Here is a 24,576-nt window from a genome sequence, read left to right on the forward strand (position 1 = left end):
CTCTCACAATTATTAAGCGAATGTACCCCCTTCTAGGGTGGGAGAATATTTAGATTTCTTATTTAGCAAACGCTAACCTCCTGGAATTTTACCTGGAGGAGATGTCACCTCTTAGGGGACACAGAAAGGAAGCCAGGTCAGAGCAGAGGCTTCCATTGTGCTTGAGTTACCCCAATAGATGTGGAGGGAGAGACAGAAGAAAGGACAGAGAGATGGGCCCATACTGAGATAAAGAGATGGACAGACAGACGAGAACACCCGCCCTCCTCCCAGGACACCCCTGGGGACAGGTGGGTCTGTGCTGGGCCCAGGCGGGGTGGCGGAAGTGGCTGTGGCTGGCTGGGGGACTCCTTCGCAGAAGCACAGCCCGAGTCTCAGACCTGCTGGGCCTTGGGCTCTGTAGAGATCTACACAGAATCAGCCGATGGTTTGTCAGGGACACCACGTGGCTGCAGCTTTGTCACCTCTCCCATGGAGCCCCTCTGGGAAGGAACACACTTGCCAGCTTCCTCTCCCTGGGCTAAATTACTCCCATGGTCTTGGAAAGAGGTAAGCCTCCAGAGTTTTTGGACCCATCAAGAATACGAGGCCTATGGAAGAGAACTTTAAAAACAAAACAAAGAACGATTTCAAACACACAAAAGTATAGAGAATAAAATAAATAATTATATATCCAATACCCAGATTTAACAAGCACTGAGGTTGTATCATATTTACTTCAGATTAAAAACCAAAAAATGACTCCTACAGCTCAAGTCCATTTTGATCCCCTGTTCGTTCCCTTTCATTCCTCTCCCCTTCCTCCCTCCTTCTCTTCTGCACGTGGTGCACCGCTGCGTACCCAGCACGCCTTGCGCCTCAGCGCGCGCTCGCAGCTTCTCGCTCTCCCTTGCTAGCTCGCCCTTTTGCTCACGCTCTCCTCGCTGATCCAAGGGGCTCTAGTCACAGCCTGCGGCTGGGAAGGGACACAGAGGTGGCAGCTCAGGGGGAACGAGGCTGCAGTGGGGGTGGCGGGAAGATGTCAGGTGAGGACGAGCAGCAGGAGCAAACTATCGCCGAGGACCTGGTCGTGACCAAGTATAAGATGGGGGGGGGCGGGGGGCGACACCGCCAACAGGGCGCTTGGGTCTTTGGTGGAAGCATCCTGCTCAGGCGTGTCGGTACTGAGCCTGTGTGAGAAAGGTGATGCCATGATTATGGAAGAGACGGGGAAAATTTTCAAGAAAGAAAAAGAAATGAAGAAAGGTATTGCCTTTCCCACCAGCATTTCAGTAAATTACCTGTGTATGTCACTTTTCCCCTTTGAAGAGCCACCAGGACTATATTCTCAAGGAAGGTGACTTGGTAAAAATTGACCTTGGGGTCCATGTGGATGGCTTCATCGCTAACGGGGCTCACGCTTTCTCGTGGTGGATGTGGCTCAGGGGACCCAAGTAACAGGGCGGAAAGCAGATGCCATCAAGGCAGCTCACCTTTGTGCTGAAGCTGCCCTACGCCTGGTCAAACCTGAACACACAAGTGACAGAAGCCTGGAACAAGGTTGCCCACTCGTTTAATTGCACACCAATAGAAGGCATGTTGTCCCATCAATTGAAGCAGCATGACATTGATGGAGAGAAAACCGTTATCCAGAATCCCACAGACCAGCAGAAGAAGGACCATGAAAAAGCTGAATTTGAGGTACATGAAGTATATGCTGTGGATGTTCTTGTCAGCTCAGGAGAGGGCAAGGCCAAGGATGCAGGACAGAGAACCACCACTTACAAACGAGACCCTTCTAAACAGTATGGCCTGAAAATGAAAACTTCATGTGCCTTCCTCAGTGAGGTTGAAAGGTGTTTCGGCGCCATGCCATTTACTTTTAGAGCATTTGAAGATGAGAAGAAGGCCCGGATGGGTGTGGTGGAGAGTGCCAAACATGAACTGCTGCAGCCATTTAATGCTCTTTGTGAGAAGGAGGGCGAATTTGTTGCCCAGTTTAAATTTACACTCCTGCTCATGCCCAGTGGCCCCATGCAGATAACCAGTGGTCCCTTTGAGCCTGACCTCCACAAGTCTGAGATGGAGGTCCAGGATGCAGGGCTTAAGGCCCTCCTCTAGAGTTCTGCAAGTCGGAAAACCCAGAAAAAGAAAAAAAAGAAGGCCTCCAAGACTGCAGAGAATACCACCAGTGGGGAAACATTAGAGGGGACTGACGCTGGGGACTGAGGTGTATCCCATCTCCCCAGCTTGCTGCTCCTGCCTCTCCCCCTCCCGCCACACCCCAGGCTCTGTGAAGTGCAGTTTGTCTTCACCCAGGACCGCCAACAGAGCAGGGTCTCCCTGCCCCCATCCCTGTCCTCACCCCAACCCCTTCCAACAACAACCAGCTCCAACTGACTCTGGTCTTGGGAGGCCAGGCTTCCTAGCCACCAAAGACTACTTTAAATAGAAAAGAGAAATTGAATAAAAAAATCAGGAGTCAAAAAAATAAAAAATAATAATAAAAGAGACTGCTTATCCCTGTTTTTCTGTTACTCTACATGTGTGTGTCCATAAATGATATAAAGTAGTGATGTTTAAAATTTACATAAATGTTATCATATGCTATGTTTCTGCCTTCAATTTCACCCAACATTAACTTTTTAAAGTTATCCATTTGATACAGAACTAGATCTCATTCATTTGTTTTAATTTCTTTCTTCCTCTCTGTCTACATCTATTATCTATCTATCATCTATGTATATCATCTCTCTCTAGAGGTACGAGATCTCTCTCTTGAGAGAGAGAGATGAGAGTTTGATTTATTTCTAATTTCTCACATTCTTGCCTTTAATTGTTCAATTCGATTAAAATTTATTTTTGTATAATGTGTGATACAGAATTTCAACATGTCAAAATGTTGCTTATGGAAAAGAACATCATTTCCTCTACTGCTTCATAGTGCTCCCCTGTTCTAGGTCCAGTTCTGATATATCTATAGGTCTGCTTTTGGCCACTCTCATAATCCATTAATCTATGTCTCTGTCTCTGAACCAATATAATATTCTTCTAATGATTATAGATTTCAATAAGATTTGATACCTGCTAGGCTAAGACCCACACCTTGATTCTTCAAAATGGAAAACTGTGATTTAGATACCAGAATTAGGCTTTGACTGACTTCATTAGAATCAAAACCAAAATGTGACTTTACTCTGAGCCCAAGGAAGTGGGACATAGCATACTGTCTGCAATTAGTTCTCAAAACAATCTGGTAGGATCGAAAGTATTATGCCCATCTTGGAAATGATGAAGCTAAGAGCTGGTGATGTTAGATAACTTGTCTTCTGAAGACATTTAGAAAGTGGCATGAGCAGAATGTCTTTGACTTCACGTTGGTGCTTATTAAAGATACTTTTCACCCAAACTTAGTGCCCTCGTGAAGCCCAGTGAAAAATAACTTCTTCTGCCCTTGGGTAATATGAACTATATATTTTCCTCTTTGGAGTCTAGGAAATTTAGATTCATATTTGTGCTTAACAGTTTCACTCAAAAGTTCCTATGATTTAATTATCTGTGTACTAATTTTTGCTCCTTTTCTTAATATCCTCTTCTAATACGTATTTTTTCCTGTCTTAATTTTAAAATATTTATTCCTACTGTACTGTGTTGATGCATGTCAGTTTTATAGCTAACTTTAAATAATTTACCAAAAAATTAATGAATACATGTTATTTCTATTACAGCAATGCTTCTCAAACTGTAATGTACATCTGAATCACCTGGGCTCTTGTTGAAATGCAGATTCTTGGGCAAGAAGTCTGGGCAGAGCCTGAAACTCAGCATCCCCAAACCAGCCCCCAGGTGATACCGGTGCTGCTGTTAACCCAGGACATTTCGAGACGTAAGACTCTGCACCCCAGATGAGAAGACTGCACAGTCACATCTGCAGGGTTCCCCAGAGGAAACATAGATGCCCATAGTAGGCTGAGAATTACTCATGACGGTTCACCAATTTTCTGTATTTTTATTTTTTTATTTTATTTAAAGATTTTATTTATGTATTTGACAGAGAGAGACACAGCCAGAGAGGGAACACAAGCAGGGGGAGTGGGAGAGGGAGAAGCAGGCTTCCCGCTGAGCAGGGAGCCCGATGTGGGGCTTGATCCCAGGACCCTGGGATCATGACCTGAGCCGAAGGCAGACACCTCACAACTGAGCCACCTAGGCACCCGTGATTTTCTGTATTTTTAGATACCACTGGGAAACAAAGTGCTCTTGGGCATGATTTACTGTCAATCACCTTCCACAGCCAGGACACAGGCCTTTCTAGCTGAGGAGGACCATTTAGGTCGTGAGGACATTCTTCCTCTCTGAGCAGGTCTCAGCTCTGGCTGTACATTAGAATCACCAGCGAGGCTTTTTAAAAGACCCTATATAGCCACGCCACTTTCTAGCCCAATTCAATCAGGATTTCTTGGGGATAGGGCCTCAAGAATTTTTTCAAGTCTCCCGGGTGATTCGAAAGTGCAGGCAAGCTCGAAAACCACTGCTTTGCAAGGAGGGAGAGAACAGGTCCCTTTCACTGGTTTTACTGAGAATCTTGCCCTCCGCTTGGAACCCCCTCCTGAGGCCAAGCCAGCACCAGACCAGAGCTCTCGAGGTTAATTTTTCAAAACTATTTCAATTCCCAGCCCCTTGAAATTCTCCCTGTCGGGATCGTTTTATCAGACCGGGCTCATTCAGAATTTTCTTATTTTAAGATCCAAATACGAATTAGAGAGTGAACATCTTAAATAACACAGAACTATTTCTGTACTCATGAAAGGTGAACTATGGACCAAATCCATTGCCCCTTTTTCCTTACCTGCCCAGATCTGCATCTTCCTTTCTTTCTGCCCTTGTTTTTCAGGTCGAAGTTCACTGTGCCGGAAGGCAAGTGTCAATGTTCTCTTTACAGGTCTTATTTCTATGAAGTGGGAAGTAGGGAATTTGAAATCCACATGACCCTGGAGTTGCATCTCATCTCCCTTAAATATTCATTATGTGTTGAAAAGCAAGGTTTTTCTTCATATAAAAAAGCCAGGATAATGCTGACTTCACATGATTGTTCAGTGAGTTGAAAGAGTTAAATTAATGAAATGAGAATATGTGACAGAATTTCTTTCGCTTCACAAGAACTCAAATCTTGTTTCCTTCCCTCCATCCTTCCATTCCCATTTAGAAAGAAGTTGCAATATGCCCTTTTGTATAACTGATACCCCTCCTTCTCCTAAAACAGATTTGAGGAGACTAAAAGGAACAATAGAAAGCCAATATACAAACTAATATTTAATGGAAAGCATGTGCCTGAGTGAGATCATTCTTTTAGAGAGATAACTATCACATGCCACCATTAAGAAGTAATGTACTCTTCTATCTTCTTTTTTTTTTTAACATATAATGTATTATTTGCTTCAGAGGTACAGATCTGTGAGAATGAAGGGGGGGAATCGGACGGGGAGATGAACGATGAGAGACTATGGACTCTGAGAAACAAACTGAGGGTTCTAGAGCGGAGGGGGTGGGGGGATGGGTTAGCCTGGTGATGGGTATTAAAGAGGGCACGTTCTGCGTGGAGCACTGGGTGTTATATGCATACAATGAATCATGGAACACTACATCAAAAACGAATGATGTAACGTATGGGGATTAACACAACATAATAAAAAAAAAGAAAAAAAGAAGTAATGTGCTCTTCATAATCTTAATTCAAATGAATAAATTTTGAACAGAATTGCTACTAAAATTCCTAATGAAACATAGCAATTACTTTCTTATTTTTCCTTTCTTAATTTTTTTCTTTTAAACTGAGGTCTTGGATTGCGAAGAAATTAAAGACAAGTATGTTCACCAACTTTTTTTTTTTAATTTCAGTGCTTTTTTCCAATTTTGAAAACACCACTTTAAATACAGGTAAATGTTTAGATTTATTGTGATAAAAAAGAAACCCATTCCTATTCCATTAGAATATTTCACGGTAGTAGAATTTCTTTTCTGCATAAGAGTAAGTAGATTCACATTTCTTATATCCTCAGAACGTAAATTATGAGCATATTTGGGTATGCAGTTGTGAAATGATGACAGAAGATTGTCTATTCTCAGAAGGCCTTGGTTCTGAGCTGTCCCAGGGATAATCTTGAATATTATTATTTAATTTCATGACCCCCAACCTTGTCTCTACCCACACGTTGAAAATGCGTTGAACAACATATTTAGTATTTTAAGCTAATGAAATGTTTTGTTTCGAGGAATTTTATAGCTCCTTTGTACTAATTGGAGACAGGGCTGAAAATCGGCATCTCATATATAGACACTATACAAATGGACACTGAAGTGATTAAAAAAATCAAGTAAAGTAGCACTGCATTTGCTTTAAAACACAAAGGAATAATTTTTGCTGCCACACACACACATACACACACACACACACACACACACAAAGTGATGGAAGGTTATTTTTCTTTAAACATGGGGTCCCTTGTTTACCACTTTTAATAGAGAAGTAGATACAGAGAAATATTTCTCTACACAAAGAAAAGAAATGGTACAAGCATCATGCTAAATGGCATATATCACATGACCTTTAGGTTATGGAGTAGTAGGGAGTGGTGAGGACTATGGTGAACCACAGAGCGTGTCCAATTGTTACCATGTAGGAATGGAGCCCAGGGTTGCCAGATCTTTAGAGTTTGCAAGGAAAACAAACAGCCTGGATTTTTATGTTAAAATGTCCTAAGTTTTAAAATACATATTTTTAAAAACAATTTAGGGGACAAATAAAACGACTGCCAACTAAATTCAGCTAAAGAACCACAAGTTCACAATTGCTGCTTTAAAAATACCACCAAAGAGCCAAAGGGAAGCAATTTCAGTGAGGTGTTTGGTATGAAGACTAGTCCCTTTCTAGAATGAATTGTTGATTGTTCAGGAGAAATGTGAGATGGGGTGTGTGTGTGTGTGTGTGTGTGTGTGTGTGTGTGTGTGTGTGGTGTAGATAGCAGGTTATCAGAAATCTGTTTGGTTGAATGGGACATGATACGGAATACATCACCTTTTTGTGATGGAATGTTGAGAGCTGAAGGCACATATTTGAAGCAAGTGGGGAAGGAAGTAGCATGGGGAAGGGCAGGACGGTTGTGTCCCTGGGGACCGAGTGAGGCTCCCAGAGAAATTGCCAGGACATCAATGAGAATGATAGTCTGGGTGAACAATACAAGTCTTGGTAAGACAGCGACCTGTCAAAGATGAACTACTTTTGGAGGTGATTTTTAGAAATATCAACAAATGTTGAACAAGGCATTTCTATTCAGGATATAGTGGACTAAAAACAGATTCAACTTTTCTTCAGGTTTTCGCCCCGCATCCTCTTCTTAGCAAATGCCGATTGCTGTTTCCACCCTCCCTGTCATGCTCCTCTACTTCTTCTCTTTTTCTCTAGAGAAGTACAGAGGAGGCTCCTTGAGCTCAGCATAGCCCCCCATTCTGTGTCCAATCACCCTTCCACACGTGTGTACTGAAAAGGAGCCAGCACCCTGCGCACAGACTTAGTGAATTCTGGATATGTATTACACACGTTTGTTGTTTTTGTTTTCAACAGGGACTTCCCCATGTGAGAGAAAGAAAGAGGAATTTATATTCACACTGCTTTGTAGAGTTCTAAAATGTGTTTTGGGGGGATACAATTCAAACACTAAAATAATCCATTTCATGCATATTAATTGATTTTTACATGAAAACAATTCCCATTTGCATGAGAGCTTTGGCAAGTTTTGAGTCTAGGGAAGATGTTGTAAACAGTAGTGGGGAGAAAATGAAACCAAGCATCGCACTATCTTGGCGAGAGCTTAGAAAACCAAGTGCCGTCATACGAGTTTTCGTTGCTGTCAGCAGCAGAAGTCTGCTGGTCCTCCTGGCTCATTGCTGGCCACTCTGTGCCTATCATCCTCCATCCAGAGTCTCAAGTTTTTAGTTCCTTGGGTTTGAATCCTGAGCCTCTTCTGTTCTCAAATTGTCTCTCCTTAGGTGAGTTTATTATGGCCTATGGATTTAAAAACTATCTTTGTGCTGCTCTCTCCCAAATGTGAATCTCTAAGCCTAGATAACTCCCCTGGTTTCCATCTCCTTGATACTCTACCTTGATGTCTTACTGGCACAGAAAACTCACCTCCTAATGACTTAAACCAAAGGACATTTTATTAGTTCATACACCACATACAATGACAAATAGGTGGGCTTCAGGATAGGCTTAATCCAGAGGTTTGGGCGCCATTTGTCTGTACTTTTCTGCTCTCTCCTCTTCCCACACCACATGCTAGCTTTGTCTTCTCGCTGGTAGTGAGACAGCTCTGACAGTTCCAGACCTTAGGCCCTCTCTCCACAATATCCAGAGGAAGAGAGAAGGATGCTCTTATCCTAGATCTGCTCTCATAAAAATGAGGAAGCTTCTTTTCCCCAAATCCCCAAAAAAGCTTTCTTTGAGTTTGCCTGGTTTGAATTGAGACATGCCCATTCCTTACCCTTTCTTCCAGGACAAGTCCCATGCAGAAATTGGTTTAGCACTCCTACCTCTAAATTACCCACATGACAAACATATGAGATGACCTTGAAAGTTTGGACTAATATTCTCAGCTCTATAAGATTTTGCACCCCTTTTTAAAAAATACTGAGTTTTTGTATTGTTTGCTTTATTATTGTGAAATAAAATCCATAGAGAATTAAATTAACCTACATACTTAATTGATTTAATGTACCCACTACAATATAAAAAAGAAATGAAAGGTATTAATAGTGAGATGATATATATTTCAATATGCAAGTGGTGGGGCACAGTTACATTAGAACCTCACTACTCAAGTGTGGTCCATGGGCCAGCAGCATCAATACCAGCAGAGCTTGTTCAAAAAGCAGAATCTCGGGTTCCAGCCCAGACTTACTGAGTGAGAATCTGGTTGTAACACCAGTCCCAGGAAACTCATGAGTCTGAGACACACTGTGCTAGAAGACATAATGTAGTCAGATGTTTTTTCCTATTTGTAGAATCACAGTGAATATGGTAGCCACAAATGTGACCGATAAAGATGTGTTGTGTTGGCAACTCATCCACTGGTGGTATGATTTTTGGGAATGATGAACAACACTTGAGACAAGAACACAACAGAGTACCATGTGCCTGCAATTTGCATAATAGTTGCAATCATGGAAAATAATAAATGAGCATAATAAATGGTGCAAAAATATCTTGTATTTACATGTAAAATGGAGTTTGGTTTTTAGGGTTGTATAATCATAAAAAGGTTTTATACCTGATTCAGGTTTTTACTTTTGGTTTTTAATATCAAGTAGGACATGTGAAAGCAATATAGGATCATGGGAAGATTCCACAGACTTTCCCTTATTTGCTGTCAAATCTTTTGTCCCCCATGTTGGCTTGAACTAAGTTTAGTTTGAGGTGGAGAATTCAGCTTCTCTAAACTGGCAAAGCTCAGCTTATGTTCAGGTCAGATTCGGAAAGGGTCTGTTGGAAACTTCTAGGGATTTTATAAAGGGGACAAGCCCAGGCTATGAATCACAGAGGGCAACCATTCACAAGTATAAATAGGCAAAATGTATTTAGATGCTGTCTATTAAAGTCAGTTAAGATGAATGTGTGTAAATATGTCTGCCATACTGATAATTACCATGAGTCTGGAGACCTTGTCATTTTGCTCACTACAATATTCCCATTTCTTACCCCAAAGTTTCTCAAATTTAGCAGATATCAGAATGACCTGGAGACTTTGTTGAAACAAAGATTGTTGGGCCCACCTCCAAAGTCTCTGATTCAATAGGCCCAGCATGGATCTGAGAATTTGGAGTTCTAACAAGTTCCCACATGATGCTTCTTAAATTAGCCAGAGTCCAAGGATCACACCATGAGAACCACTGACCCAGTAAATACATGTGAATGAAGGAATTATATCCAACTAGTCAACAAATACTTCAAATGTGTGTTAGTGCTGAGTGCTGTATGCAAGTCACCATCCCGGCCCAGAGGAAGAAACACCCAAGTCAGGGAGAATAAATAGGTGTGGCTAAGAGTGCCAGTGGAGAACAGTGTACTCAAAGTGGGAAACTGAAGAAAAATTAAGAAAGACGATTCACAGAGGTGGGCAACATTCATGGAAACAGAGGCATGTGGGGTGCCCAGTAATTAGCAGGCACAGGAAGCTTTGACGCTCCCTGGCCCTGAAAGAGCAGGGCTAGGAACTGTTATAGGAACAGTGAGCGCTGTAGCCCTGGAAGATGCGCTGCCTGATGGAGGCTGAGACCTCAGGTAGAGGACCCCAGAAACAACTACACTGATGGAGTGGTGGGGGACAGAATGCCCCCTTTCTCTGCCCTACCCTACAATCTCCTCATGGACTCCCACGTAGAGTTGCCAAATAAAATATAGGGCACCCAGTTAAATTTGAATTTCAGATAAACAGTGAATTTCTTTTTAGTATAAGTGCAATACTTAAATATACTTCTACTAAAAAAAAAAATTTCTTGTTTACCTAAAATTCCAACTGGGTGTCCTGTATTTTATTGTTGTTGTTAAATCTGGCATCCCTATCCCCATGGGCAAACCTAACCAGAAACCAGAAATCATGGGGTAGTGAGAGTTTCAGTCCATTAAACTTTTCAGGGCATGGAGCTGGTAGAGACAGAGAATCTGGAGTTAAAGGAGGGATTTTGGAAATTGGAGAATAATTGCATGTTTGCATGATCCGGGAGAGAGAGAGAACTGATGATTTCGGAGAGATTAATGTCATTCGTGAGAAACCTTGGAGTGGAACATTGACATGTTGCCCACGGTGACAAGAGTAAAGGCAGCTCATGTGGGCACAGAATCTTTGCAGTGGCTTGCAAGCTCAACAGGATCCCTTCCACTCCTTCCACTGTCACTTTCTCCTCATCTCCTACCCGCCCACTTCCCTCTCCCCCTCCCCATTCCTGTTCCAAAACCACGGGCCCCCTTGCTGTTCTTTGATATAGTTTGATAAATAGGAGTTCAAAAATGGCCCCAGATGCTTGTTTGGGGTTACCTGGACAATGAGGTAATTGGGACCACCTTGGTTCTGGTAGGAGAGGCTGTCCCAAAACTTAGCTCCACATAGGAATAATGGCTTCCTTTCTCTGGCAGGAAGGGCTACAAATTGTTGTGATACTAAAGTCGCCAAATAACTTCCATAAACACCTAGCACCTTAAACCCCACCTGCCTGACTCCAAGCAGTGTTTATTACCCACCGAGAAGGTCATCCTCACAGGGAGTTAGGTCCTTCCATTGGCACACAAACCCACTATGTGTCCGAGCCCAGCACACCTTGCCATGGGATGGGGGGCAGGGGTTGCATGCCTCATCTAATCCCGTGGATCTCTCACTTGTAAGATTCCCTAATAAAGCCTGTTTGTTACACATTCTGTGGGATGTTGTGGAATTCATCCTGAGGCAGGATGAATAATCCCATCTAAACATAAAGATACTTAACATGCATGGCCCTTGGACATTCCACATGTGTTCCTGACTTTGCACTTGGTATATATTCTGCAGGGAATATCATCGCCCAAGATGTGTTTATGGCACATTCTCTCATTTCCCTCGGGTCTCTGCAAAAATGTCTCATTAGAAAGACTTTTTCTGACTACCCAAGATGAAACAGCAATTTGGTCCACTCCCTAGCTTTAATTTTCAATTCTACATTTTGTTGGGGTGCCTGGGTGGCTCAGTCAGTTATGCATCCTTCCGACTCTTGATTTCAGCTCAGGTCATGATCTCAGTGTCATGAGATCGAGTGTCATGAGATCCTGTGTCCGAATCCATGCTCAGTGTGGAGTCTACTTAGGATTCTCCCTCTCTCCCTCTTCTTCTACCCCCCTCCTCACTCACACACTTTCTCTCTCGAATATATAAAGAAATAAAATCTTTTTAGAAAATAAAAATAAATAAATTCTATGTTTTATCGTCATACTACCCAATTTGGGTATAAATTCCTTGAGATTGACACTTTATTTTGTTTCCTCTTATACCCCAGTGCTTAGAATACCCAGTATGTAGCAGATGCTCAAAAATATTTGTTGGCAGAATGCATAAATGAAAAAAATGGCTGTTAAGTGGACAATGAAAATTGTAGGTATAGCAAGATTGAAAATGGTGACTTCATTTAGAAAGTTAGATCTCAAGGAGGCAAAAGACCACAGTTAATTTGGATTAGGTTGGAGAAATGGGATCAGAGGGAATCAGATTAGGAATGGTTTTGGAGAGAAGGTTGGTAGGACCTGCTGGCAGATTTGATTTGGTGGGTGAAGGAGAGGAAAGACTCAATGAAAACTCCCTCTATGAACAATTGAATGGATGGGATTTCCAGTCACTGAGATGGGAAAGGCTTGTGAAGAAGCAGATTGGCATGGGTTTGGAGGAAAATCAAGAGTTTGGGTGTGTCAAGGTTGAGATATCTATTAGACATCCAAGTGCAATCGTCATGTCAGCAATTGGATATCCTGGGTTCAAGTTGCAGGAAAAGGTCATGGTAGAGATATAAATTTGGGAGTTCTAGTTCATTTTCAAAACCAAGGGGACTGGTTTAATTAATGCAGGGAAAATATAGCAATAGCAAAGAGAGGGGAGGGCCAGAGAGAGTCCTGTTACCCTCCAACAGTTAGGGGCCAAACAGAAGAGAAAAGGCAAGCAAAATAGATTGAGAAGGAATAATCAGTGAAGAAGAAAAATAGAAACAGAAGCATGCAGAGTCTTTTTTTAATTTAAATTCAATTAGACAACATATAGAACATCATTAGTTTCAGATGTAGAGTTCAGAAATTCATCAGTTGCATATAACACCCAGTGCTCATCACATCACATGCCCTCCTTAATGCCCATCACCCAGTAACCCCATTCCCCTAGCTCCACTCCCTTCCAGCAACCCTATTCCTTTCTCATAGTTAAGAGTCTCTCATGGTTTGTCTCCCACTCTGATTTTTTCCCATTCTGTTTTCCCCTCCCTTCCCTTGCATGCAAAGTCTTGAATACCAAGGGGAAAAAAATGAGGAGGCAGAGGTTAATTAGTACAAATTTCATGGAGGGAAAATGGCAATATGTATCAATGTCTTAAAGATAATCACACTTTTTATTAAGTAATTCAACTCCTAAAAATCTAGCCTGTAAAATTCAAAAAACTGTGCAGCAAGATTTATGCACAAGAGATTTTCATTGAAACATTATAATAGCCCCAAATTAAGTACAACATAAATGTCCCAAAATAGGGCATTACTTAAATAAATTGTGATGCAGCCATACAATTGAATATTATGTAGCTGTTAAATTATGCTTATGAAGCGCTTATTAATGAGCTGAAAAAAAATGCTTATAAGATGATATAATGTTGAGTGAAAAAAGAGCATGCAAAATTTTATGTACAGTATGATCTCAATTATTTAATCATATGTACTCATTGAAAAATGAGAGGAAAAAATATCCTAAAATATTAATATAATTTTTAGATTATGGGATTATGAAGTTATTTTTCTTTGTTTTTTGAATTTTCCTCAAATCATCCTGTATTTCCTCTACAAGTGGAAAACATTGAAAAAAGTTCTTCATTAAGTTGAGTGGAAATCTGTCTAACTCTCATCAAGTTGACTGGTTCTTGTGTGCCCTTTTTAGAAGTAGAAAAGCGAGCAAATCTTACTTCTTTGATCTATGACAGCCTTCAAATATTTGAAGAGAGCTGCCAGCCAAGAGTTTTAGTTTTACCTGTGATTCGATGTCCCTCTGCCTTTCAAGCTGCCAAGGAAAGAAATCATCTGATCTCTTTCATAGCTTCTACTAGAGAATCTTCTACATCATTTACCACTTGCTCTGTGATTAGTTTCTCTAAACTTCAGTTTTCTCACATGCAAAGTGGGAATAAATTGTTGGGGGGACTGCTTTTGATAGGGTTTGTATATAGATGACTTTATAATCTAGGCACCATGTACATTTGAAGGAATGGATGCTCATGGGAGGATTGTCAGACAGTGGAAGGAGAGAGGAGAGACGCAACCTGAGTACGCCCAGCCTTGTCCCTAACCATAGCAGTGGTCCAGGCCAGTCATAAAGACTCTCCTCCATCAAAGGGATTATAACAGCTTCTTGTACTGTCTCGCAGGGTTGGGGTCAGGAAGCAGTGAGGTGAGAAATACAAGCACTGTTGATTGTCAAAAAGTACTCTGTGTAGGCAGAAACATTATTTCCACATTGGGACCTTCTCCCTTACCCCACACCCCCTCTCCCCTCGTGTGACAGGAGCTACTGGGGACTTGTGATGCTTTCACCAGGGGATATCATGGCAAGGCAGACATGACCCTTCTCCAGTGAGGCCCAGATTTTCCTTACTTCTCTAAAAATTCAAATCCTAACCATCCTAAAAGACCCTTAGGCCATGAACATTCACTTGAAACTCCTTGACATATTTCTTCTTCCATTGCACACTTACAGAACTTGCTATTCCTCCCTTTGGGGACACATTCATTTCTAATTTGCACTTATAATTTGTAGTTTCTTTTTACCGACAAAAATTGAATTCCTTGAGAGCAGGAGTGACCTATAGCATGATGGATCTGTAAGGTCTTGTAATTTGCTCATATATTTTCATTTTAAATATGAAGAAATGGAGACTCAGGGATGTGAACTGGTATTCCAGCATCATGTGTTTAGTTGGAGGCAGAACCAGGACAGGGATGGAATTTCTGACTGCTTTTCCCATTGGTTCATATCAATGCAAGTGGGTGAATCACTGGAGTCTCTTTGTCCTCAAACTCTCTGCCCAGGGCTCTCCTTCATCAGAGGCCAGCAGGAGAGCAGTTTGGGACTTGAAATATGAGCTCTGTGAGTGTTGCATAGATATTGCTGCTGAGTTGTGGATTCTTAGGCCATTTCATTATTATGGACTAGTAAACTATTGTTCCTCTCCCTCCCTACCTCCTCCCTATCAGTCTCTTACCCCCACCTTAGGAATGATTCAGCCATTTGAGGAAGGAGGTATAATACAGGGGCAAAAATTTTACCACACTCCCACCCTAGGACTCAAGGACAAGACAATTCTCGAATTTGGTTAAGTGGGCAGCCAACTACTTTTGGTGGGGATCTAGACTGTAACCAAAAGTCTTTTCTTGAGTTGGGTTGTTCTAGTTTTCTCTTGGTGGCCAACTGATGAGTTTCCATGATTTCTCTTTTTCCATAAAGGTATTTTCCTCAAATCTGAAGCTGAAATGTCTTCTGTATGATACTGGTCTATCAAACATGTTATTGATTATTTACAGGATAGCGCTCAAGTACTGCTGCAATTTTGTTTTCAGTCCAAGGCTTCTGCCCTCCTTAGAAGGATTCTCTAATTAATTGGCATGTAAATGAGGTTTTGGAGCTATGGGTTTATCAAGGGCTTCACATAGTTCTCAAAGAATTTCTCCTCTCATTTTCAAGGCAATTTGCATACTTTCACTCATTTCTCCTTACACATTTCTTTGAAGAAACCCCTTATGCCCTTGGGTGTTCTCTGTATACAACTCCCTTGACCTAACGATAGTGCTTTACTTTCCCCTGAGCAATGACATTGCCTTAGGCAAAAGTGACACATTTCCATCACTGATGAGCCTCCTGAAAGAGTCAGAGAGTTTCTTGGGAACTGGCTTGAATGTATCTAGAGCTGAGGTTGTGCATCCTGTCATCTTTAGAGATTCCATGCACAAATTAAAGAGTAAATGCCCTCCTCCTTATAAAAAAGGAATAATAATCCTTCACAAATAAAGTTCTTTTATTTTTGCCATGCTAATTAAATTTAGATGGGTTTGGTGAAGAACAGATTATTTTTTCTTCTTCATTCATACTTTTCAAATGGCATTAAACAATCATGTCTTCATGAAAGATGAATTACTCTGCCTCTTGACCTACATTTTGGTCACATTCCATTGGTGTGGAAGAAGGGAGACATTTGTCTTTTTCTGACATTGAACTTGGTACTTACCGGTCATCACTTCTAGGAAAGCATGAAGCATGTCACTTTGAATGCTTACGTGTTCATAGTGTCATTCATTCATTCCTTTACTCAGAAAACAAATGCTATTGAATGGCGCTACATATCAGATGCTCTGCTGGGTAAAAGACAAGAGTCCTCCTCTCAGGGCATGGTGGCTTAGCACAAGTACTCTGATACATGGTAGGGGATGGAATAGGCCAAGAACTAGGAAACGTAGATCATGATCCCAGATTAGTCATGTTTTGGGACCCTGGATATGTCATAAGTGAAGAAATGTGGTTCAAAATGTGTTCCATCAGTTTAAGATGCCATCGAGTGGAAGATGAACCTTACTTTATGTACCACTAGGAAAACAAACAAACAAACCGCTTACTAAACTATGATAAAATATTCTCTTAATTTAATTGGAATTTTTGTTTCATATACCAACATAGTTCTTTTAGACTTATTTAAACATAGATTTCTGAAATTACACTATCTTGTGTGTGTGTGTGTGTGTGTGTGTACGCGCACACGTAAACATCAGAGAAAAAGTCAAGCAAAATAAAGCTTCTTCCGAATTGAAGTCTTCTGAGTGACTTTTCAGTTCAGTGTTGCTGATGCTTCCTACTCCTCACCTGCAGTCTCCAGAGAGCTGGTGATGCTCGTCTCTCTGAAGGAGCCTGCCGCTTTGGGTTCTGGTCTTTTCTAAGCTACTGATATCCATCCTGCAAATTTTGACACCGGCAGTTTCTTGGTCTTACCAGAATGTGTCAGCTGGTGGTTTTCAGGCAACTACTGGAACTGACAGTCCTCAACAAATGCTTTGTTGACTGAAAGTTCCAAGAATTGGAGCTGTTTGGTTGTTCCACCAGTAATAACATGCTTTCTCACACACAGGCAATCACAATAACTTCAAGCTTACCACCTGGCTTACAATAATCGGATGACACACTTTTTAGAGCGGTTAAATGTGTGTGCATGTGTGCAAGTGTTCATATTGTAAACAATGGCATCAGAAACAGCCTAATAGGAGACTCTAATTGGGACAGCAGACGTAAATGTGGCATGGCAAACCCAGACTTCTCCTCAAGCCTCCATCCCCAGGGAATGGGAAGAAGTGGATTGGGCACAGTGCTCTGTATTATTAACTTACTGGAGTTGTACTAGTCCTGTGAGAGAGAATTCAGAAGAGGAAGGATGTTTTAATCTTCTTAGCACAATAAGGTCAAAATATTCGTTCTTAAGAAAGAATCAAAGCTACGTTAATATGTAGGGTTTGGATTTCTTACGTATACTAGAAAAGAACGGGGTGCTGGTAGGGAGCTAATTCTAGCAGTGGCCAAGGATGTTTCATGTTGAGTATGCTAAGCCTTGCTTCTCAAACATGGTGCAAAGACCAGTGGCATTGACACCACCTGGAAACATGATAGAAATGCAGAATCTCAGGTCCTGCTCTAGATGCACAAAATCAGAATCTGCAGTACGCCAACATCTCCATTACAGTCTGAGAAGCACTGCCGAGGGGAGAGTTTTCTCCCTCCAGGCAAACACATGCACATGCCATCAGGGATACCAGAGCTCATCAACCCTTGAGAAGCAGATATTCGACACCGAAATCTATTAAATATGTAAGCTACTTGAAGATTTTAATGCTGGCTGAGTTTTAATCAGTTTGGTGGATAGGAATGGTGAGTTCTGGTTAAACAAAATGGGAGGCAGAACTGGACTCTCTCTATGGGGTGGAGTTTAAAGGAGAAGGTTGTGGGATGCGGGGCATAAAGTTTGACCATGTGAAAACCCCCAGTGCAACACCCTCTGAAAGCCTGGGAGAGAATATTTGAAAACCCCCTGCTCCAAAGGCTTAAGGGAGAAGATCTGCTTTTGTACAGGACACAGAAGAGCTAGAGCAGATAATGCCTAATTTCCCAACCCCAGTCTACTCCGCAGAGTTGGTAACAATCTTTGAGCTCTCAAGTAAAACATTACCTAAAGCAGTGGCTTTCAAAATTTTCAAATATTTTTGACTTGCAATTCACAATAAGAAATACATTTTACATTAGTTATAACTGAAATAAATATTCCGTAAAATTTTACTCATCTTGCCTATCTAATGTAGTCTGATATTTTATTCTATCATATTTCATTTTTTAAAAAAATATCACTATGACCTACTACCATGATTTCATGATCTACCACTACAGTAGCACAATCTGCTTTCACTTGGAGGAGAGCGGAATCCCCACGCCCCTTGTCTTCCATGAGATCAGGACTATCTGTCCTCAGTGTAGATACCTGATCGGTCTGTAGGCAAGAGCCCACGGATAATACAGTGAAGCTGCTCTTCTCTCTCTTTAGGGAACATGGGGACACATTCTGTGGAAGACAAGAAATGAGGAGAAGGAGGAACCACGAGTCACGACTTCCACAGGTTACATCAATGATTTGGTTTAAAAGCAAACTATTTGTTCGCACAACAATCGTGACAGAGTATTTTTATAGGCAGGACAAAAAATTAAAAAAATTTTTTTCACATTTTCTTTCACATGAAGAGGTTTTGAGAAGATTTAAGGAACGACCAGATTGCTTTCCTTAACAAAAAAGATGGTCACTGTCTTAGTCCATTTGGGCTAAATACCACAGGCTGGGTGGCTTATAAACAACAGAAATTTGTTTCTCACAGTTCTGGAGCGGGAAGTCCAAGATCAGGGCACCAGCATGGTTGAGTGAGGGCTCTCTTCCGGGTTGCAGACTTCCCATGATTTCCTCATGTGGCAGAAGGAACTAGGCAGCACTGTGGGGTCTTTTTTTTTTTTTTTTTTTAATAAGAGCACTAATCTCATTCACGAGGGCTCCACCCTCAGGACCTAAAGCACCCCTGGGGGCCCAACCTCCCAACACCATCACATTGAGCATTAGGATTCCAACATGTGAGTTGTAGGGAGACACACACATTTAGGCCAGAGTAGGCAGAGAGGGAAATGACCAGAAAGGAGGCCAGAAGACCAATGTGCGAGAGAGAGGAGGAGAAAGAGTGAGCAGAGGGAGTTTAAGAAAGAAAGAAGGTGGGGAAACTTGCTATGTAGTTCAGGTTTTTATAAAATTTGGGTATATCAAATATACCATAATTCCTCCCTTGACGTACTGCTCAATTCTAAGAAACCTTTAGAAAAGAGTTATCTTACCCTTTAAAGCTCTTGTAGACATGTGGGTATTTCTTGTGTGATGAAATGAGCCTTAAGGCCCCCACCAAAGGGCCAGTTTAATTTGAATTACAGAAGTAAAGTAACAGTTTTAACTAATAAGTTGACTCTTTGCTGATTGATCAGTTCAGGGGGACTCCCAATAAGAAGAATGAGTAAGTTACAAGTGGGTTTCGAAGATCCGATTTGCACTTACAAGTATTTGCATGCAAGACTGCAAATGTTTTCCTGTAAACACTTTCTTGGCAAGATCAAAGTGGGCCTGGTGAATCATGTGGTCTTCATATATTTAAGAACTTAAATGGCCTGTAAGTTTCTGAAGGCAGATCAATACTGGCTTCTGAGGTCTATCATTGGACTACAGGGTCTGATCTTATCTAAGTCAAAGTCTTGAAGGGAAACAAGATTTTCTTCATTTCCTCAAAGTTGAAAGAAATCAGTAGAATATGTATAAATAGGAGGATACTCCCCTATGCATAAAATAGAGTTCTCAAAGGACCTCAGTTTGTTAAAAAAACCTTAGGATAAGAATGGAGGCTGAAGCGACATTTCAAGGAGAGTTTGGGGGTAAAACTCAACACCATGAAGTTGTATGAGCCTTTGTTTCCCTAAGACCAGAGCAAGATAAGCTCAATGTGTTGCGATTACTGAGAACTGTCACATCATTGAAACTTAAGTTAACAAAAGAAAAATATTGATTGAACTTTCCTTGAACTTGAGGACTTGATGAGACTGTACCTCCTCCATGTCTAAGGAGCAGGTGAGACTATATTGGATGAGGCGGTGAATGTGGTATCAGTGTTTTTAAGGCAGCCTCCTTACAAGTCAGGTTTTGGGCGTCATGGTGAGGAAGTAAGCAGATGACGCCCACCACCCTAAAGACAACAGCTGAGCTCCCACCATGCCCCTGGATGTTCAGAAGCTCTCAGTGGAATCTGAGAAGTAGTGGGTTTTCAGCCTTCTCTTACAATGCTCAGATAAACACCCACAAGGATCATATCCTTCTTTTGATTTATGTGTCAACTTGAGTGTCCATGCAAACTTAGACCCTTAACACCTGAAGTAATTTGTGCTGGTAGCTAAGGAAAACAGACCACAAGCAATTCCTCCCTTGATGTACTGCCCAATTCTAAGAAAACCTTTAGAGAAGAGTTATCTTAGAAAAGAAAACTGGACTTAGAATAGAAAACTGCCACCAACGCTATTATCCTTCTATGGTTACCAATAATCATTGGGGATTATATTTCTCTCACCGTAGATGTCATAACTATCTTACTCTTCAAACAGAGTGTGTTTGCAGCACCACACTCTGTCAGTGTATATAATGGCTGAACCCCCAATGCTCTGCTCTTCTACCTCCAAACCATCCTGCTACTTTCCAGAGCTCAGCTCTGCCCTATGTCTTATGGCTAGCCTCAGTTTTGTCTTTGTAAAATGAAGGGCTGAGCCCAAGATTCTTAAGGGTTCTCCCAGCTTTACTTTTCCTTTGATTTTCAAATGCCCATCCTTGCCATCTCCCAGTGGTATCTCCCGGCTGACCCCAGCTCCCAGAAGTCCCTCCTGGCCGCTCTTCCCAACTCTGTGTTCAGTGACGTCAGATTGGTAGCTTACAATCAGCCAAGGCAGGAGGGGCTGTACCACAGACGCCGGCAAGTACTATGGATCAGATGCCTTTGCCGCTGGAGAGCCCGTGAGTAAGCACGCACCAGCACGCCACCGTGCCACTCTCACGTCTGGATCTGAGTCTCACAGACAGCGCTCTTTGAATTTATCATCATCACCTCAGACTCGACTGGCAGAAACGAAGACCTGGGTCTCAAATTTGTTCCCTTCCCCTTCACCCCTTGCCTCTTTTCAGAAAGGAATTATACACGTTTCAATCAGCTAGGCACAAAATCGCGGTATCATCTTTGTTTATCTCTCTGCACCCACTGAGGATATGCAGAGTTTTAATGGTTGTTCCTTTGAAGTTTCTCTTAAAACCATCCTCTTGCCTCATTTTCCTTGCCAGCCTCATCATGTCACACCCGAGTACACTCAAGAGACCCCCAACTTTCTTTCTTTCTTTTTGTTTCACCTGGGTCTCTGCCAATATAAATGGCAACAAAACTTTCTTAGATCCTATCTTCACCCCAATCAAAACACTTTCATGGCTCCAGCTCTCTGGTCACATCTCACGTATCACAACCCCTGCCTGGTTTATAAGACTCCTGTCCATGTGGCACCGTGCCAACGATCTCACAGTTTTCTCCGACTCGGTCCCCTCCCTCTGGTGGGATGACTCTTCCTGTCCGTCTCGCATGAGCCTCCTCTCCCGCGCCCTTCTCTCAAACTCTCAGGACGCCATTGCCTGCCGCTGCAGGAGAGAAAGGAGAGGGTGTAGCAGCTGCTGGCCCAGCTCCCAGGGGCGCCTCTTACTCCAGCCAGCTCATCTCCACAACTGGGCTCTTTTGGAAATCCTGACTGACTCTGAACTGCTTTCAGCACTTCTACTGGCCTTGCTGAGAAGAGAGCCCTAGAGGATGCCGGGGCTGGGCTGTGCGTGCGTGTGCTCTGTTCACACGCTGATAAGTCCTGGGTCCTAAACCATGAGCACGGAGAGAACAGATGTGCCGATTTACTCCTGTTGCCTGTGCTCTTTCCTTTCTTTATTCATTGATTTGAATCAAGTTTGTTGAGCGTAGACTGTGTCAGGCACCAGGATGGGCAATAGAGATGCAAACCTGGAAAGACCTGAACGCAGCCTCTGGGGCTCGGGTTGGCAATTATAACGCATGGGCCTGATTCAGCTCACGATCTGGGATTGTACCGCTTGTGAGCTAAGAATTGTTTTCACATATTTAAATAGTCAGAAAAAGTCAAGAGAAGAATATATGCAACTCAAATTTCGGTGTTGATAAATCAAGTTCTGTGGCAGCGCAGGCATGCCCATTTGTAAGGTACCATCCGTGGCTGCTTTTCCGCTCTAACAGCAGAGCTGAGTAGTTGTGGTAGAGACTTTATGGCCCACAGAGCCTAAAATATTTACTATCTGGCCTTTACAGAAAAAGTTTGTTGACCCCCTTCCAAGATTTCAACATTTAGTGAGTGAGATAGACATGTGAACAATTATAATATACTTGGATGACTAATTTAATGGCAGGAAAAACAAGACACAAGCAGAAGAGAGAATGAAGCTCCTGCTAGAAAATGTGTCTGAAGGGTAACATTTGAATTGTATGGAAGGTGAAAAGATGTTCAACATTTGGATCAGATAGTGGGGCGAGGGGAAGGCACTCAAACATTATGTCAAAGGTCTGAGAGCAGGGAGAGAGAGGCATGATTTGGGGGAGAGAAAATTTCCACATATCTGTAGAGTTGACTACATAACTTTCAAAAACACGTGACATGTTAAAGTTGCAGAATGGTATAATTTTTGTAAAGTTTAAATAATGCAAAATAATAGATGTATCTCACATGTGAGTGATAAATACCAAAATCAGGATAGTGGCTACTTTTGAGAAGGATGGGCAATAAGATTGAAGATGAGTATCTCAGAGGTTTCATCTGTACTGAAATTCTTCAGTTCTTTTTAAAAATTATGAGGCAAACATGGCAATGCTATTTGATTCAACAATTGCTAAAGCTAATTATTGGGTTCACAGATACACATTAATTATTTCTTTTTTAAATATGTTTGAAATATCTTTTAAGTCAAAACACTGATGTCACCCTTTGCTTTAAAGATGCTCATGGTCTATAGTTTAGAGGTGGGGCATGAGGCCTGCAACTGATCTGCATTTAGAGCTTTTTTTGGTGACTAGAACAGAGAGCACCTCAATCTAGCTTCAAAATGGGTACATTTATTATAAAGTCACACAAAGGACACTTACTGAAATCAAAGGACAGGAACCAAAGTACAGCCAGGACTCCTGAGGACTGGAATTGGGAACTGGAAAGTGGCCAGGAACCTGGGCAACCTTTCACAGAGACTGCAAAGTTGCGCTTGTTCTCTCTTTCTCTGATTTTCTCTAGGCATCCGTTTCACTCTGCTTTCTGTGCCCTCTTCACGCTTCTGATTCATCTGTAATATGTAAAATGAAGTTGCCCTTCTATCACCGACAACTTTCATTTGTGGTTCTGTTCAGATTTAAAATGAGAATATGTAATTCATGTATATCATCATTTCAAACCAGGTCACACAGGCTATGTCCATGCCATGTCCGTGCACATCCCTGCCTAATCTCTCACTCAATCCTGGTGGCCATCCCGGTGCAAACAGCACCCGGGGCTGTTGCCCTGAGCAGGGGTTGTAGGAGGTATCCCTTACTACTACGACGACCTCCTTCTCCTCCTCCTCCTTCTTCTTCACTACTGCAACTACTACTAATAAGCACTCTTGAAATGCTTACTGTGTTCCGAAGGCTACACCAAGCACTTTACAAGACATCATAACATTTGCTTCATACAGCAACCGTATGAGATAAGATACTATTATCCCCATCTTACAGGTAAAGGAAATGAGGCCGGAAGAAGCAAGGAACTTACCCAAGGCCATACTGTAAACGGTAAAGTCAGGATTCTCAGGCAATCTGAGCATAGCTGGTAAAGCGACCGGCATTTCTTGCTCTTTGATTCAGACAGCAGGCGGAGATGGTTGTTATCCCAGAGATGCCGAGAGCAGGGGAGGAAAGGAAGTCATGTAAACAGGACACTGAAGGATAAACAGGACTTCTTACAACACAGAAAAACAGTGGATTTAAGAAGTGAAACAGATGAACAAAAACAGGGGACAAAAGAGAGAAGTAAACCATAAAACTGACTCTTATCATAGAGAACAAACAGAGGGTGGCGGGAGGGGAGGGGGGTGGGGGGTGGGCTAGATGGCTGACGGGGATTAAGGAGACCACTTGTGATGAGCACTGGGTGTTATATGGAAGTGAGGCGTCACTAAATTCTGCTCCTGAAACTAATATTACACGATATGTTAACTAACTAGAATTTGAATAAAAATTGAAACAAACAAAAAAAGAACAGGGGGCACAAAGGCAGGCGAACAGCAAGGAGAGTTCAGAAACCCTGATCAAACCCTGGGTTTGAGATGATATAAACAGGAGGAAACAGGGAAAACCCAGCAGCAATACCCTTCCCTTAATGACCTGTGGGTGGAACTGGCCTCCGCCCAGCAGCCTTAGGATAAGCCATCTACAGCACAAGCTGCCTGGCTCTTATAAGTTCACCCAGTGAGAAAATACAAGGGATAGGAATTTTTATTTTCAAGGACTTTGAAGAAATAATAGGTATGAAAGATCGACAGAACAAGATGAATGCCATGGTGTCTTCTACAATAGCAAACATGCTGAATATTATTAATATTACA

General features: G+C 42.0%; 1 long non-coding RNA gene and 1 pseudogene across 1 annotated transcript in view; one reads left to right on the plus strand and one right to left on the minus strand.

Moving 5' to 3' along the window:
* LOC141373801 (uncharacterized) overlaps positions 1-23,942 on the minus strand; it is a 33,253-nt gene extending 9,311 nt beyond the window's left edge. The window contains exons 1-2 of the long non-coding RNA XR_012380126.1: positions 23,745-23,942; positions 18,310-18,390 (exon numbers count right to left, since the gene is read on the minus strand). This is a non-coding gene — a long non-coding RNA (uncharacterized lncRNA). The remainder of the gene's footprint in view (positions 1-18,309; positions 18,391-23,744) is intronic.
* Positions 966-2,245, plus strand: LOC112825219 (proliferation-associated protein 2G4 pseudogene; annotated as a pseudogene).
* Positions 23,943-24,576: the final 634 nt, after the last annotated feature.

The sequence above is a fragment of the Callorhinus ursinus genome, unplaced genomic scaffold (assembly GCF_003265705.2).
Source record: "Callorhinus ursinus isolate GAN/ISIS: 27379988/994484 unplaced genomic scaffold, GSC_fseal_2.0 scaffold12, whole genome shotgun sequence".
Classification (NCBI taxonomy): domain Eukaryota; kingdom Metazoa; phylum Chordata; class Mammalia; order Carnivora; family Otariidae; genus Callorhinus; species Callorhinus ursinus.